Source organism: Rhincodon typus, chromosome 4 (genome assembly GCF_021869965.1).
Source record: "Rhincodon typus isolate 14 chromosome 4, sRhiTyp1.1, whole genome shotgun sequence".
Taxonomy (NCBI): Eukaryota; Metazoa; Chordata; class Chondrichthyes; order Orectolobiformes; family Rhincodontidae; genus Rhincodon; species Rhincodon typus.
The window spans coordinates 57,920,265-57,938,517 of NC_063335.1; the positions used below are offsets into that span (position 1 = coordinate 57,920,265).

An 18,253-nucleotide genomic window follows, 5' to 3' on the forward strand; every position below is an offset into this window, starting at 1 on the left:
GCTCCTCTGATGCTGCTTGGCCTGCTGTGTTCATCCAGCTCTACACCTTGTTATCTCAGATTCTCCAGCATCGGCAGTTCCTACAACCTTCTCAATCCCTCTGTCACTGTACACTCTTTCGACGTCTGTGGTTTAATTTACATTGCCTCTTTCTAAACCTTCCAGGAAAATATACTATATCATGATTTCCTGGATTAAATTCTATGTTTCACTTTGAATACTGATTTTGGCTTTTGTAGTCAATTGGCTAATATCCTCACTGCTTGTCATTTCTCTAATTTTGACGTAATCCAGAAATGTTGAAATTTTACTGAGTATTCTTATACTCAAGAAATTTATGTATGTCCAAACATGCAATGGCTCAAATCCTGAGATAACACAGTGTGGAGGTAGAGAAACAGTTTGTTTTCTGAAGAAGGGTCCTGACCCGAAATGTCAACTTTCCTGCTCCTCTGATGCTGCCTGGCCTGCTGTGTTCCTCCAGCTCCACACTGTGTTATCTCTGACTCCAGCATCTGCAGTTCTTGCTATCTCTGAATGGTTCAAATCCTGTCGTTTTGGGAACATCATTGTCTATAATCCTCCAGCCTGGAAGAAAAATAACAATTCACTATAATCCATGCTTCCTTCAGTAAAGCTTTGATTTCAGGGTGAGACTGACCATTCTATTCTATGAGCATCATGCTTATTAACCAGCCTTTTACATGGTACTTTGTCAGAGTTATTATTGAATCTATATTTACCGCATCCACTTCATCACTCTTAACTGTCATTTCAATCAAAATACTTATTAGATTCGTCAAACATGATCTGTCTTAAACAAATCCCTGTGGCTCGGCTTAATTAAGTCAAGGCCCTGTCAGACCTTATAGTTTTATTTTCCCTGTTTATTGTTTCCATAACCTTACCCATCATTAATGTTAAACTGACTGGTCTGTGGGACTGTCATTATGTCCTCTCTTGAACAAGAGTAGCCACTCTCCTATTCTCTGGCACTACCCACATATCTAGGGTAAATTGGCAATTATAATAAGCCAATATTTTGTCAGCATCTTCTTCCTTGGTAAATACTGATCAAAAGTATTCATTTAGCTAATCCAGCTTTGTTGAGCACCGCCAAGTATATGTCTTATTATGTCTTTCTGTATTTTGTCACTGTTTTCCTTTGTATTACGTTTATAATATGTCTTGTCCTTTGGGAATCTGGATTTTAATGTGGAGGTAAATGGGCTTTTGATTTTAGTTCTCTGAAGGTAACCAGTTTTTTTTAAGTCATAAAGCAATTTTTGTACATTGGCTTCAAAAATAATTTCCAAGGAAACATATGATTTAAGCTAACTGATTAGGTAAACTATTTGGGGAGTAAATTAATGAAAGTTTACAAAGTTTAAATTTAATGACATCCATAAAGACAGTCCAGGGCTACAGTCAGGTTTCAGTTAGGAAAATCTCTGCAGAAGGACAGTTTAGTTTGCTGTACTGCAGATTTTCAGAGTGGGAAAGGACCCTTAAAACTGTTTTAGCAGTTTAAGTAGACAGGAGTTTTCTTAAAATTCAGTTAGGAGAAGTCAGTGAAATAGCCTGTATCTTGGGGAAAGATATTAACAGAAAGAATCACATCTGGTGAATGGTAGAATGTCAACAAAAGGAAGTGAATGCAACCTTCTGAGTTAAGAAAGAAATTGCAAAATTAAAATTGGCGTGATCAATCATTAAGGTTGAGTATTTGTAAAAGATATTGTGGGACAAAGGTTGAATTTTCCTTTTTGCTGTTTACTTTTAAGGTCTTTCTAAATTGTTATATTTGTGCGGGTATGTATGACTTTGTCTTTTGTTTCCTTTTGTGCAATAAACTCATATTATTTTATTAAAAATAACTTTTTATTTCGTGTAAATATGCTCAGTGAGTCACAACTATGGTAACCAAACCTCAAAGTAATAAACTCTGAGATCAGAATTATCTTGTATTACCATGAGCTGGGATCATAACACAGCGATGACTATTGTTGGGATAGAAATTCACTGAACTAAAGGGGGAAGCTGTTAATGTTTTAAAGATGAGAGTGTGTGAAGGTACAAGACTCAAAAACAGGAGTATTGTGGGGAAGTATATTGCATAGACTGGAACTTCAAATGGCTTGTACTATTGATAAGAAATTTATGGTAGTAGAATACGTGAAAATTTTAAATCTTTGACTAAGTTTACACTGAGAAAGTTGGCAGATGAACTGAAGATCAAAACAAAAGCAGGAACTCATAGGGATAAAATGCTGGAAATGATAATTCTGCATTTAGATTTAAAAGAGGGGATCTGAAATTGATATCTTACTATTAGGAACAGCACAAGCTTAGCTAGAAATGAAAAGGATATCTTCAATTGGAAAAAAATACAATAAAAGAGCAATGGAAAGCAAGGGAGGGGAAGAAAGGAAAAGAGAACTGGAATTAAGAAAACTTGAATTAGAATGTGATTCCCAGGGAAGGGTTCACTACTGCCTGATTGACATGTAGTTCTTCCCTGGAAGAATCAGCAGGGGTCTTTCATTGCTTCTCCAGCTGGCAAGTGAGACCCATGATGATTGAACAAGATTCCAAAGCATCTTTTTCTTATCTTTGTACTTACAGAACTTCTGCTATTTAAAATAAAATGAAGCAACACTGAGATAAAGAAAGGGGAACAATGAAATGCACTTTTTTTCCCATGAGTTAGCAAGACATTATAATATATGGTTATCGACATGACTCTTAATCATCAGTAGAACAAATTCAGGATTAGTCTCTTCTTCTGCACTGAATTACAACTGTGTTCTTCAGACAGAAACACAGCAGTAGGGTACCGTGCTCTTTCAGCTGCACCCAAACATGGAAAAATGTGTTGAAATAAGGCAGATGTTGTCATAATTGTTTGACAGGAAGGGAACATGTGGGAAATATTGATCGCAACACAGTTGTGCAGTTATGCAATTAAATAACTGTTGTCAATGAATTAAGTCTGAGATGGTATCATTTTGAAAGAAAATGTTTGTATAAAAAATGTTTATATAAATGCAAGGGGAAAAAATAAATGTCTATTAGTCTTGAAAAACCAAGTAAAACAACAAAGGGAGTAAAAAGCATTTAAAGGCATAAAAAACGCAGTTGCATTTATTCAGTATTGGTGAGCTACCAGGAGCTAGCCCATCACTTCAGGCAGGAGCCTGGGGTAGAACATTGTCAGGGGTAGAAAATAAGGAGTTGCAACCATCAGGACTGCTGTCCACTTGAGGATGGCAGGTGGCAATTCCTTCCTCCACAGAGCTGTGACCGATTGATATCAGTAATGCTGGAGGGGGCATTGTTGAGCCTGCATTTCAATGGCAGGGTGCTCTCAGAGGAGGGTAATAGTGATGGGGATAGTCGGGGTCTGGCAGGCAAACTCCAACAATTGAAATAAGGTTGGGGCCATAGTTTCAGTGGGGGCAGCCACGATTGCAACGCTTCCATGTGTTTTGTGGGAGTGGCACTAAAGACAGCCCCAGCCTCTACAATACATTGGGAAGCAGCAGAATTCAGCTGACTGTCTCCCAGTTTGTTGAAGGCCAAATGCAGAAAAGTCGTCAAAATCTTCAAGATGCCTAGGCTCTGTATTTTTGCTGTGAGCATGATTAATGATGCATGTTTTAAAGTGGTCATCTATTTAAAGCCTGAAAGGAAGATTTGGAAAAGGTAAAGTTAATAACATGAGTTAACAGTACCTAGATAAATAGTTAACAGAAATTGTCGTTAAGAGGCATTAGCAATTAACTGTCAATTAGCTGAGATCGGTTACTTGAATAAGACCTTAGGTCAATAAGATATAGCAGTAGAAGTAAATCATTCAACCAAATCAAATCTGCTCCACCATTCAATGAAATCATGATAGATCTGATAATGCTCAACACTACTTTCCTGACTTTTCTTCCACAAGTGTTGATTCCCTTACAGACTAAAAATCTGTTTATCTCAGCCTTGAACATACTTAACAAATCAACATCGACAGCCCGCAGTGGTATCGAATTTCAAAGATTCATGAGTTAAGCAATATTAATGTAGCAGAAAGCTGATTTGGCAATTATAACTTGGTGTGAGTCATTAGCTCTAAGCATATAGTGAGTGTCGCACAGTGACCTCATAGAACCTTTGTTTAACTGTACATAAAATTCAGTGTCTTGGCATAAGTCAGGATTTGACACAGAGGGAAAATATTTTGCCTCCAGTAGCCGGTAAGTTTTTTAATCTCTTGTCTCTGATCTACGATGTTGTAACTCTATTAATTTACTTTAGTAAATTATTAACTGGTTAAATAAATAAGGTTAGGCAGATATGTTGGTGTGCTATGACAGCAACACATGGAAGATTCCAGAAAATGTTCCCATACCAGGAAACCAACAACAGAATTCAGGTATACCTTGAGTGTTGGTAAAAGATCAGGAACAGAAGAGTGTGATTGCATTTTAGGCAGGCATGGCAATTTATCAGGTTGTGCTGAAGGATCTTCAATCTTTGTGACTAATAGGCATGAGCTATTTACTTCCAGTGTTAATAAGTGCAATGTACTTCAAGGAAGGAAGTCTGTCATCCTCATCTGGTCTGCCCTGTATGTGACTTCAGACCCACAGCAATGTGGTTGACTCTCACTTGCCCTCTGAAATAGCCTAACAAGCCATTCAATTGTACTAATCGCTACAAAGTCTCAAAGAAATGAAACCAGATGGATAACCTGGCACCAACCTAACCACTGGAAAAGACAATGGCAGAAACAGACCTGTTGACCCTACAGAGTCCTCCTTCCTAACATCTGGTAGCTAGTGCCAAAAACTAGGAGATCTGTCTCATAGACTAGTCAAGCCACAGCCTGAGATAGTCACACTCACGGAATCATACCTTACAGAAAATGTCTCACACATCACAATCAGCATCCCTGGATATGTCCTGTCCCACTGGCAAGACAAACCCAGCAGGGGTGATGGTATAGTGGTATACAGTCAGGAGGAAGTTGCTCTGGGAGTCCTCAATGTTGATTCTGAGCTGCATGAAGTCTTAAGGCTTCAGGTTAAACATGGGCAAGGAAGCCTTCTGTCAATTACCACGAACAGTCCTCCCTCAGCTGATGAATCGGTACTCCTCCATATTGAACAGCATGCAGAGGAGCACTGAGGATGTCAAGGGCACAAAATATACTCTGGGTGGGAGGTTTCAGTGTCTACCACCAAGACCGACTTGGCAGTTGTACTACTAATTGAGCTGGTTGGGCCCTAAAGGATATAGCTGCTAGACTCAGTCTGAGGCAGGTAGTGAGGCAACCAACAAAAGGGAAAAACATACTTGACCTCATCCTTATTAATGTGCCAGCTGCAGATGCATTTTGTCCATGACAGTATCAGTAAGAACAGCTACCACACAGTCCTTATGGAGACAAAGTCTTACCTTATCATTGAGAATAATCTCCATCGTGCCGTGTGGCACTTATCACCATGCGAAATGGCACAAACTTCAAATCGATCTAGCATCTCAAGACTGGGCATTCATGAGATGCTTTTGGGTTATCAACAGCAGGAAAATTGTATTCCAGCACAATCTGTAACCTCATGGCCCAGAATATTGCCCACTCAACCATTACCATTAAGCCAGGGGATCAACCCTGGTTCAATGGAGAGTGCAGGAGGGCACGCAGGAGCAGCACCAGGTATATCTGAAGATGAGGTATCAACCTGATGAAGCAACCAAACAGGACTACTTGCACGCCAAACAGCATAAGCAGCAAGTGATAGAGGTAAGCTATCCCACAACCAACAGATCAGATCTAAGCTCTGCATTCCTGCCACATCCAGTCGTGATTGGTGGTGGATAATTAAACAACACACTGGAGGAGGAGGTTCCACAAATATCCCTATCCACAATGATGGAAGAGACCAGCACAGTATTGCAAAAGATAAGGCTGAAGCTTTCGCAGCAATCTTCAGCCAGAAGTGCTAAGTGGATGATCCATCTCAGCCTCATCCAGTGGTCCGCAGTATTACAGATAGCAGTCTTCAGACAATTTGATTCACTCCACATGATATCAAGAGATGGACACTGGATACCGCAAAGGCTTTGGGCCCTGACAACATTCCGGCAATAGTACTGAAGACTTGTGCTCCAAAACTTGCTGACACCCATTCCCCCCCACCACCACTGCCCCACTCCCCTGCCCCAGCCAAGCTCTTCCAGTACAGTTACAATATTGGCATCTACCCAGCAATGTGGAAAATTGCCCAGATATGTCCAGTACATAAAAAGCAGAACTAAACCAACCTGGCCAATTATTGCCCCATCAGTCTACTCTTGGTCATCAGTAAAGTGATGGAAGGTATCATAAGTAGTGCACTCAGCTCCTGATCTCATTACTGCCTTGGGTCAAACATGGACAAAAGGGCAGAATTCCAGAGGTGAGGTGAAAGTGACAGCCCTTGACATCAAGGCTACATTTGATTGAATGTGGCATCCAGGAGCCCTAGCAAAGCTGGAATCAATGGGTATTGGGGGAAAGCTCTCTGGTAGTTGGATTCATACCTGACACATAGGAAGATGGCCGTGGTTGTCGGATGTCAGTCGTCTCAGCTGCAAGACATCTCTGCAGGAGTTCCTCGGGGGGTGTTCTCGGTCTAACCATAAGTCAGAAGTGGGGATGTTCACCAATGATTACACAATGTTCAGCACCATTTGCAACTCCTCAGATATTGAAGCAGCCCATGTTCAAATACAACAAGATCTGGACAAGATCCAGGCTTGGGCTGACAAGTGGCAAGTAACATTCGCACCACACAATTACCAGGCTATGACCATCATCAATAAGAGACAATCTAAACACCATCCCTTGATATTCAGTGGTGTTTCTACCACTGAATTCCCCATTTTCAAAATCCTGGGCATTATCATTGACCAGAAACTCAGCTGGATTCACCACATAAACACTGTGGCTAAAAGAGCAGGTCAGAGGCTAGGAATACACTGTTGAGTAACTCACCTCCAGTCTCCCCAAAGCCTGCCTACCATCTACAAGGTACAAGTCAGGAGTGTGATGCAATACTCCCCACTTTTTTGGATGAGTCCAGTTCCAACAATACTCACGAAGCTTGACACCATCCAGGACAAAGCAGCTCGCTTGTTTAAATCCACAATCATCCATTTCCTCCAAAACCTATGCTCAGTACCAGCACTGTGTACTATCTATAAGAGGCATTGCAGAAATTCACAAGATCCTCAGACAGCTCCTTCCAAATCCACGATTACTTCCATCCAGAAGGACAAGGGCAGCAGACACATAGGAACACCACCATCTTCAAGTTCCCCTCCAAGCCACTCACCATCCTGACACGGAAACATATCACTGTTCCTTCACTGTCGCTCAGTCAAAATCCTGGAATTCCCTCCCTAGTGGCATTGTAAATCAACCCACTGCAGGTGGACTGCAGCAGTTCAAGAAAACAGCTCACCATCACCCTCTCAAGGGCAACTAGGCGTGGGAAATGAATGCTGGCCGGCTAGTGAAGCCTGCATCCCACAAATGAAAAAGTAAAAATAAGTCTGTCAGGTGGATGGACATAGACTATTGGGTAAGATGCTACCAAGTGAAAATGATTGTGATGGTGTTGGGGTCAGCTTTAGTCAGAGGAGTAGATATTCTTCAGCTGAGACCAGGAGTTTTAATGGTTGTGGTACCTGCCTGTTCCTTGATTAAATATGTCCCCTTCACAGCTGGAGATGAACTTGGAGTGAGTCTAGTTCTAATGTGCCAAAAAGGAATCCATCACATAGGTAGAACTAAGAGAGATGTTCTTCTGAGAGAATCTGAGGAATTAAGCTCCAACTTCAAATTCAAGGTTTCTGCTCAGTGGTTAGCACTGCTGCCTCACAGCATCAGGGACCTGGGTTAGATTCCACTCTTGGGTTACTGTGTGGGGTTTGCATATTCTCCCTGTGTCTGCATGCGTTTCCTCCGGGTGCTCAGGTTTTCTCTCACAGTCCAAAGATGTGCAAGCGAGATGGATTGGCGTACTAAATTACCCATTGTGTCCAAGGACGCACAGGCTATGTGGATTAGCCATGGGAAGTACATGTTACAGGGCTAGGGTGGGTCTGATGCTCTTTAGATGATTGGTATGGACACAATGGGCCAAATAACCTGCGCCCACATTATAGGGATATTTTGAGCTTCAAGGGTGATAATCTCTGGCTTGTTACCTTTGCCATGTGCCAAATGTGCACACGGTCAGGCAGATAAAAAAATTAAATGCTTGTCTCAAAGAATCATGTGGAAACAAAAAGTTTTGATTCATAAGGCACTGATGCTCATATTGGTGAGGAAAGGGGCTTCCTATTTGAGTGGGGGTCCATGTAATCTGAGCTGAGATTAAAGTACTGGAAAATTGTATAACAAAGGTTATTCGGGCTTTAAATTAAAAGAGGCGGTCGGGTCAGCTGAATAGAAACTTAAGGCAAAAGTCAAGGCAATAGAGCAGTGCAATGATGTGAGTAAAGACAAGCAGAGTTGGACAGGAAGCAGCTGTGAGTTCCTATCAATAGCGCATCATCGAATAAAATTCATGTAAAGAATAGTAGTTAAAAAATGTAAGCACGTTTAACTGAATGCATGTAAATTCACAATTTAAAAAAAATGAACTTGAGGCACAAATTGAGATGAATGGTTTAAATCTAATCATTATTATAGAGATGTGGTTACAAGGTGACCAAGACTGGAAAATAAATATTCCAGGGTACACAGTATTTCAAAATGACTGGCAGAATAAGAAAGGAGAAAGCCCCTTATTTTTCTTAAGCAGTTCAGCGAGATTGAGATTGACTTCCATCCACTCCAGAGTCGTGGGTCCTGAGGTGACTACACAGACCAATGCTGGATTCTCACACCCTGCTGCAGGTATAGAAGGTTGTTCTTGAAGAGGTGAGTGGATTGGATGCTTAGGTTTTCACACTCCTTTGTGTTTGGCCTCCATCTGGGCCTGCAAAAGAAGCTCAAGATGGTAGGAATTTTCGCAAACGCTGCTTCTTTAGTTAGGCATGAAATTCCCATTAGGTGGTAGGAATATTACACTTTTTCAGGAAGTTTTTGAGGATGTTCTTGAAGCATTTGCTCTGTCCTCCTGTAGACTACTTTCTGTGACAAAGCTCAGTGTAGGGAGTTTGTTTTGGAAATCTTGTGTTTGGCTTGCAGAGAATGAGCCCTATCCAATGCAGCTGATTGACAGTAAACGGTGCTTTGATGCTGGGGATTTTGGCCTGAGAGAGAACACTGATATCCATAGACCATAAGACCATAAGAAATAGGAATAAGAGTAAGCTGTTTGGCCCCTTAAGTATGCTCCACCATTCAATAGAATTATGGCTGATCCAACATTCCTTATGTCCACTTTTTTGCCTTTTTCCTGAAACCATTGATTCCCCTACTGACCAAGAACCATCAATCTCAGCCTTAAATGTCCCCATGTCTCTGCCTCCATTGTTTTATGTGGCAAGTAGTTCCAAAGAATCAACCCTCTGAAAGAAGAAATTCCTCCTTATTTCTGTCTTAAATTGGTGCCCCTGTATTCTGAGACTGAGCCCACTGATCTTAGACTCTCCCATGAAGGGATTCTCTCAGCAATTACCCTGTAAAGCCCCTTACAAATCCTATTGTTTCAATAAGATCACTTCTCATTCTTCTAAATTCCAGTGAGTAGAATCCCAACTTGTTTAGCCTTTGCTCAGAAGGCAATCTCTTCATCCCAGGAATCATTCTTGTGAACCCTTTCTGAACTGCCTCCAATGAAATGATATATTTCCTTAAATAAGGGGACTAAAACTACTCACGGTACTCCAGACATGGTCTCACTAGCACCTTGTACAGTTGCAGTAAGTCTTTCCTACCCTTATACTCCAAACCCTTGAAACAAGGGCCAACATTCCATTAGCCTTCCTATTTAGCTGCTACATCAGAGTGCTAGCTATCTGTGTTTCTTTGTGAAACAATGTCACTTTGTGTTGCAGTTTTTTTTCCATTTAAATAATTCTATGTTCTTTAGTTGTCCCTTCCAAAATGAACAACTTCACATAATCCCACGTTGGCCAACTTTTTGCCCACTTACTAAACCTTTTAATATCTCTGTAAATTGTTTGTATCCCCTCTACAACCTTTTCACCTATTATTGTGCCATCTGCAAATTTGGCTGCAGTACGTTTGTTTCCTTCCTTCAAGTCATCTATATATAAATATATGTAGTCCCAGCGCATATAATAGAGCACTTATCCTGTCAATGGATTTGCAGGATTTTTTAGAGGCAACATTGGTGATATTTCTCATGGGATTTGAGAAGTATATATGAGATACATTGCCCATTTCTCTGATAGTAACGCGGGCATTGTAGACCATGGGCTTGTTGCTGGGTTGAGCTCTTTGTCATCAAACAGCCACAGGTTGCACTGGCTCGCTGAAAATGAGGTTGAGTTTCTCATTGATGTCCACTCTCATTGAGAAGACACTCACAATAGGCGAGAGTAAGAAAATTGATTCACATTATAAGAGTAATGCAGAAATGGCAAGACATTATAGAAAAAGCAAGCCTAGTAGGAGGCTAAAACAGCACAAAGATGATGAGACACAGGAAGGTAGTAGTAAGAAAGAGCATTTCAAAAAGACAGGCAGAATGGAAAAGAAGGAAGAATAGGGTCGAGAGTAAGAATGCCATGAAACTAGGCTGAGTTTCTTATTGACAGATCTGTAGAGATGGTGTATAGTTTGCAAATCTAGTGCACAGGGGCAATGACACTATAGTATGGGTCATGTATCTGGTCAATCAACATGACTATGGTTGATCATCGATTTCAGGACCCCATTCCTGCTTTCTCCACATACCCTTTGATCCAATTAGCCCTATGAATGACATCTAACTCCTTTTTGAAAATGTCCAATATTTTGCCCTCAAATGCTTTCTTTGACAGAGAATTCCACAGGCTTTCCACTATTTGGGTAAAGAAATTTCTCCTTTCCTCAACCCTACATGTTCTATCCCATTTCCTTAATCTGATCCATGGTTCTGGATTCTCTAGTCCTGTATATACCCTATCTAAACCTGTTAGAATTATTTGGGTTTCTATGAGAAACCCTTCATTCTTCTAACTCCATTGAAGATAATCCTAACTGTGATCTTTTTGAATGGTGAACCAAGGTCGTGGAGCCAATGGCCTGCTCCTGCTTCTAATTTTAATGTTCATGCCAGCTTACATGCAGCAAGACAGAAACAGCCAACATTTTGAGTCCAGTACTGAATAAGTCAAATTGGACTCAAAATGTCACCTCTGTTGTTCTCTTCACAGATGCTGCCAGACCTGCTGAGTTTCTCCAGCACTTTCTGTTTGCCTGTGGAGAAACTATTACCTGCTATGAGGCTAAAAAGGCTGACTAACATTACAATCTGCTTACACAGCGTATATACACTGTTCATGTTTACCAAAATGATGTCTGTTGTAGCCTGCACTAGAAATATTCAGACATGACTTAGAGGCATAAAGTCATTCAGTTGTACAGCACAGAAATAGACCCTTTGGTCCAACTCGTCTGTGCTGGCCAGGTGTCCTAAATTAATCTAGTCCTACTTGCTGGCATTTGGCCTATATCCCTCTAAACATTTAATTATTACACACTACCTGTTGTTAGCCACTAACAGTCTCCATTAACAGCTATTCGCCCTCCTAGCCAGATCATTACCAACTCCTTTGTCTGTGCAACTGTTCTTCTCTCTCTTTGGGCTCTATCCCCACCTATTGTTTACTCCTTACACCCTCACCCTATCCCACCTTCTGCACAGAAACCAACATTCTCCTAGCTACCATCAGTTCTGAAGAAGGGTCACCAGACACGAAAACGTTAACTCTGATTTTTCTTCACAGATGCTGCCAGACCTGCTGAGCTTTACCAGCAACTGCTATTTTTGTTCCTGATTTACAGCATCCACAGTTCTGTTGGTTTTTATTCAGATTTTTGGAGCCTGGGAACCAAATCTGGGGCAGGAGATATCTGTATACAAAACATAGAACATAAGAACATAAGATCTAGGAGCAGGAGTAGGCCATCTGGCCCCTCGAGCCTGCCCCACCATTTAATAAGATCATGGCTGATCTTTTTGATACTCAGCTCCACTTACCCGCCCACTCACCATAACCCTTAATTCCTTTACTGTTCAAAAATCTATCTAGCCTTGCCTTAAAAACATTCAGCGAGGTAGCTTCAACCACTTCACTGGGCAGGGAATTCCACAGATTCACAACCCTTTGGGTGAAGAAGTTCCTCCTGACCTCAGTCCTACATCTGCTTCCCTTTATTTTGAGGCAATGCCCTCTAGTCCTAGTTTCACCTGCTAGTGGAAACAACCTCCCTGCCTCCACCTTATCTATTCCCTTCATAATCTTATATGTTTCTATAAGAACTCCCCTCAGACTCAAAAGGAAGACCGATGAACATAGATTGAATAATGTAGAGGGAAGCATGTATATTAAATCGGCTTGGGGGTGCACACCAGACTGTAGAAGTAGAAATGGGGACAAAGGCCCATAGAGGAATAAAGATTGTTGTATATTACCAGAGAAGCAATGAGTGGCACAGTGGCTCAGTTTTTAGCACTGCTGCCTCATAGAGCCAGGAGCCTGGTTTTCATTCCACCCTCAGGCAACTGTCTGTATGGAGTTTGTACATCCTCGCCAAGTCTGCTTGGGTTTCCGCTGGGTGCTCTAGTTTCCTTCCATAGTCCAAAGATGTGCAGTTTAGCTGTATTGACCATAGGAAATGCAAGGTTACAGGAGTTGGATGGGGGGCTGGGTCTAGGTGGGATGCTCTTCGGAGGGTCAGTGTTGGAATCAATGGGCTGAATGGCCTGCTTCCACACTGTAGGAATTCTATGATTCTATTTATAATGTAGAGATTGTAAGAACTGCAGATGCTGGAGTCAGAGATAACACAATGTGGAGCTGGAGGAACACAGCAGGCCAGCAAGCATAAGAGGAGCAGGAAAGTTGATGTTTCGGGTCGGGATCCTTCTTCAAAAATGTATGTCAATGCACAAAGTATGGTGAAAAAGCTCAATTAATTACAAGTGCAAATAGTTATGTGCAAATATGTGTGGTGACAATAACTGAAATGTGACTTAAAATTGGTGAGGACTGGTTTCTTAATATTCACAGATATAAAGTGTTCAGAAAAGTTGAAGAAGAAAACGAAGAAGGATAGCAGTGCTGATTAGGAAAGATACTATAATGTTAGAAAGAGAGATTGTCCTTGAAAGGGTGAGAGCAGAATCCACTTGGTTAGTGTTTAGAAGATATTATCTTTGATCACACTAACTGAATTATTCCAAAGGCCTCCTACTATTAACAGAGACAGAGATACATATCTGATAGGAAATCACAAAGATGTGCAAGAAATATCTCCATATTGAGGTGCTATTGAGGTTTCAATTATCCAAACATTCTCTGGGATAATGGTAGACATTTAGGAGTGGGAGGAATTTCTGAAAGGTGTTCAGTAGAACATTTTCCACCTATATGTTCTTAGTCAAGTACAGAGTACAGAGTACAGAGGTATTGCTGGATCTGGTGTTGGGGTTGGAAAAGACGCAATCTGAGGGACTACTTGGATAAGAATAATAGTGTACCATTATGATTAAGATTTGTACTGGATAAGAGCAAGGAGTGATCTAAAGTGAAGCATTAAATTGGGAGAGATGATCTAATCAGGGTAAAATAGAATCAGAGGTTAATGGGACAAACTGGAACAAGGAACGGAACAATGGGTAATCTTTAAGATGGAGAATATGATGAAACAAAAAACATGAAGGGGAATTCTTCAAGTGAGAACTCAATATTATACAATATGTTCAGTGCAAGTGTGACATCAAGGAACCTGAACAAATTTGAACTGAATAGGAATTAGCGGGGAAACTATCTCTTGGTCGGAGTCATACCTTGCACAAGGGAAGATGGTTGTGGTTTTTGGAGGTCAGTCATCTTAGCTCCAGGGCATCTCTGCGTGAGTTCCTGATTATACTATATTCAGATCAACCATCTTCAGCTGCTTTATCAATTACGTGCCCTCCATCATAAGGTCAAAAATGGGGATGTTTGCTGATGATTGCACAATATTCAGCATAATTCACAGCTTCTCAGATACTGAAGCAGTCCACATCGAAATGCAGCAAGACCTGAGCAATATCCAGGCTTGGGCTGATAAGTGGCAAGTAACATTCATGCTACACAGTGCCAGACAACGCCATCTCCATTAAGAGAGAATCAAACTATCACCCTTTGACATTTAATAACATTCCCAGCACTGTATCCCCTGCTATTAACATCCTGGGTGTTATCATTGACCAGAAACTGAACTAGACTAGTCATAAAAATAAAAGAGCAAGCTGGCAGCTTTGGGTCTGACAGAAATGAGGAGGGAGCTATGGGTCTATTAGTCATTTTGCAGATGTTTCTACAGAAGTTCATAAAAATGGAATTGGTTTGATGTTATTAAAAATGTTGTCCTTAAACCAATGTGAATCTTCCACTTTGTAAATAATTTCTTTTTTCGAATTCTTACACAGCAGAGACCTAAAATATCCTGCAAAGTTTTGACTTGGTTGTAAGAGCAATATTTTATGAAAAATGTACAAGTAGTTCATACATGTTGATGTCCACTGAAATAATACTACATGTAAATTTCTCTGATTTCCCACTGCAACCAACTGCTGTTTAATTCTTGAGCCACACTGCAAGATATGAATGAATAACAATGCACTAATGTAGACATACATTATAATGTGTGGAGTCACCTGATTTCTGAGTTTGTCAAGAATTATCATCTGATTTTTACTTGTTCTGGCTATTCACCATGTTCTTGTATAACTACGTGTCATGGTGGTGATGATAAATCCTGATCATAAAGGACGTGGAATCTTCATGGAGCCCTATGACATCGAATGAAAAGGAATATGAATGGCCATACAAGGCAGATGAAGTATAATGTGGATGCATATGAGGTTATCCATTTTGGTAGCAAAAACAGAAAAACAGCTTATTGGTAATAGACTGGAAAAGCAGGAGGTGCAATGAGATCTGGGTGTCTTTGTGCACCAGTCACTGAAAGTACGCAGGCAGGTGCAACAGGCGGTGAAGAAGGCAAATGGTGTTTTGACGTTCATAGCAAGAGGAGCAGGGATGTCTTGCTGCAATTCTACAGGTGAAACATCACCTAGAGTATTGTGATAGCACAGTGCGGAGCTGGAGGGACACAGCAGGCCAGGCAGCATCAGAGGAACAGGAAAGCTGACGTTTTGGGTTGGGACCCTTTTTCAGAAATGTGGAGGGGGAAGGGAGCTCAGAAATAAATAGAGAAAGGAGGAGTGGGGCTGGGGAAGGTAGGTGGGATGGTGATAGTGCAGGGAGGCAGTGATGCGGAGGAGGGGCAGCTAGGTGGGAGAGAAGATGGACAGGGTGTGTCAGGTCAAGGAGATGGGGATGAGAGGGAGGGTTGGACCAGGGATGAGGCCAAGGGGTGGGGAGATTTTAAAACTAATGAAATCCGTGTTTAGGTCATTGAGCTGTAGGCTCCCGAGGCGGAATATGAGGTGCTCCTCCTCCAGTTTGCAGGTGGCATCATTGTGAAACTGGAGGAGGTCCAACCTAGAGTATTGTGTGCAGCTTTAGCATCCTTATCTGAGGATGCATGTTCTGGCTATGGAGTAGTGCAACAAAGGTGTACAGATTGATGTCTGGGATGACAGGACTGATTTATGAAGACGGACTGGATCACTTAGGACTATATTCACTGGAGTGGTGCAGAATGAAGGGGAATCTCATAGAAACCTATAAACTTCTAATAGAACTAGACAAGGGATATACAGGGAGGATGTTCCCAATGACTGGAACCAGGGATCACCGTTTAAGGATATGGGGTAGGCTTTTTAGGACTGAGATAATGCAAAGTTTTTTTACTCAGAGAGTGGTAAGCATGTGGAAAGTGGTTGAGGCCACAATATTGAATATAGCCATGCACTATAGAAACAGGCCTTTGGCCCACCATGTCTATGCTGAGCAACAAACACTAGACTATATTAATCCCATTTACCTGCACTTGGTCCATAATCTACAGTCATAGAATGACTTATAGAATGCTTTCAAGAAGAAGATGTAGTACTTAGGGCTAAAGTGATCAAAGACATGGAGAGAAGTGGTGACAGAGTATTGAGTTGGATGATCAGCCATGATCATATTTAATAGCAGAGCATGCTCAAGGGTCTGAATGGCCTACTCCTGCTTTTCATAGAATCCTTACAGTGTGGAAACAGGCCATTTAGCCCAACAAGTCCACACTAAATCTCCAAAGAGCATCCCAGACTCATCCCTCTGTAACCCTGCATTTCCAATGGCTAATTCACCTAATCTACACATTCCTGGACACTGGGCAATTTAGCATGGCCAATCCACCTAACCTGCGCATCTTTCGGCAGTGGGAGGAAACCAGAGCACCCGGAGGAAACACAGTCACAGGGAGAATATGCAAACTCCACACAGTCACCTGAGGCTAGAGTTAAACCTGGGTCCCTGGTGCTGTGAGGCAGCAGTCTAACCACTGAGCAACCGTGCTGCCCATGCTTTTTCTGTGTTTTTATGTTTCATCATGAACCTAGTTCAAATTGTCTTGTTAGGATGTGAATTCCCATTCTCTGGATTATTTACCCACTAGCACAAACCACTACACCATCATCTGTCATAAATCTTTGACCTCACATGCTAATCCTGCTTGAGGTGACTTACTTTGTTTTACCTTTGGAACTCATGGAATTTTGTACTAGCCTAGAATTATTTTTGAGATTTTAATCGTTCTTTGAATAGTTCATATCTGCTTATTTTGAAAGTTGCTCCTCCCTTTATCTGATTATTGTAATCATTTACTCAGTCCGAAAGCAATAACATATGGCTAAAAGCTAAGGATATTGGAATAATTAACTGTCCTCTGAAGCTTGAGAATGACAGAATAAATCTTCAATGTCTCTTTCTTTCATGACTGTTCCATTGACTGTGCCCCATCCATTTATCTTCCTTGTTGATTGGTAGCAGTGTATTTTTTTTTTAATTCACAGGATATGGGTGTCACTGACTATAACAGCTATCATTGCCCATTCCTAATTGCCCAGAGTGCAGGTCAGAGTCAAACACAGTGCTGTGGATTTGGAGTCTCATGTAGATCAGACTAGATATGGATGGCAGATTTCCTCCCTTAAAGGACACATTAGTGAACTAGATGAGTTTTTACAACAATTGATGACAGAGGTCATAGGTTTAGGATAAGGGGTAGCAGATTTAAAAGAGAGATGAGGAGAAATTACTTCTGTCAGCAGGTCATCAATCTATTGAATTCTCCACCCCAGAGTACAGTGAATGCCAGGACATTGAGTAAATTTAAGGAGAAAACAGACAGATTTTTAATAGTAATCATTGAAGGGATATGGAAAGCAAGCAGAAAAGTGGAGTTGAGGTTGAGATAGGATTAACCATGATTGCATTGAATGACGGAGAAATGCGAGGGTCTGAGTTGCTCACTCATGCTCCAGTTCTTTTGCTTCTGATCACTGTTACTCACTCTCATCTTTGGAATTATTCCTTGACTTTAAATTTCACTGGCTGCTATCATCAGATCTGTCCCTAAAACATCAATCTTGGGTCTTGGATTACTAGTTTAGTGACTTTGCCATGATGCCACTTTTACGGAATTTGGAAGCATAGACAAAACAAGCATTTGCAGTTGGATTTTGGTTGTAAATATTTCATATTTACCAGTTGAAAACAGTAACTGCCCTTTTCAGGTGAAGTAAAGTTAGTATTAATCATAATTGGGCCAAGGTATGCAGATATATTTCAAGACACATTTTCAAGTCATTTTAGAAATTAGAAAAATAAAGATAAAATGTAAGTTTTTCATTAAAATGATGCAAGTGACAATGAGAAATGTGCATAAATCCATTTAATTTCTAAATGTTTGTAAGCTGTATTAATTTTGCAATTGAGATACTTGAGCAGGGTTCTTTACTATAAGAACCAAAAGAACTGCGGATGCTGTAAATCAAGAACAAAAACAAAGTTTCTGGAAAAGCTCAGCAGGTCTGGCAGCATCTGTGAAGGAGAAAACAGAGTTAACGTTTCGGGTCCGGTGACCCTTCCTCAG

The 18,253-nt window shown here is 41.0% G+C and overlaps 1 protein-coding gene across 1 annotated transcript in view; it reads left to right on the plus strand.

The window, feature by feature from the left end:
• Positions 1-4,135: 4,135 nt before the first annotated feature.
• The window catches only part of LOC109935258 (dendritic cell-specific transmembrane protein), a 25,331-nt gene continuing 11,213 nt past the window's right edge, over positions 4,136-18,253 (plus strand). Inside the window, exon 1 of the mRNA XM_048595949.1 lies at positions 4,136-4,241. The gene's annotated coding sequence lies outside the window, so the exon portion shown is untranslated. The remainder of the gene's footprint in view (positions 4,242-18,253) is intronic.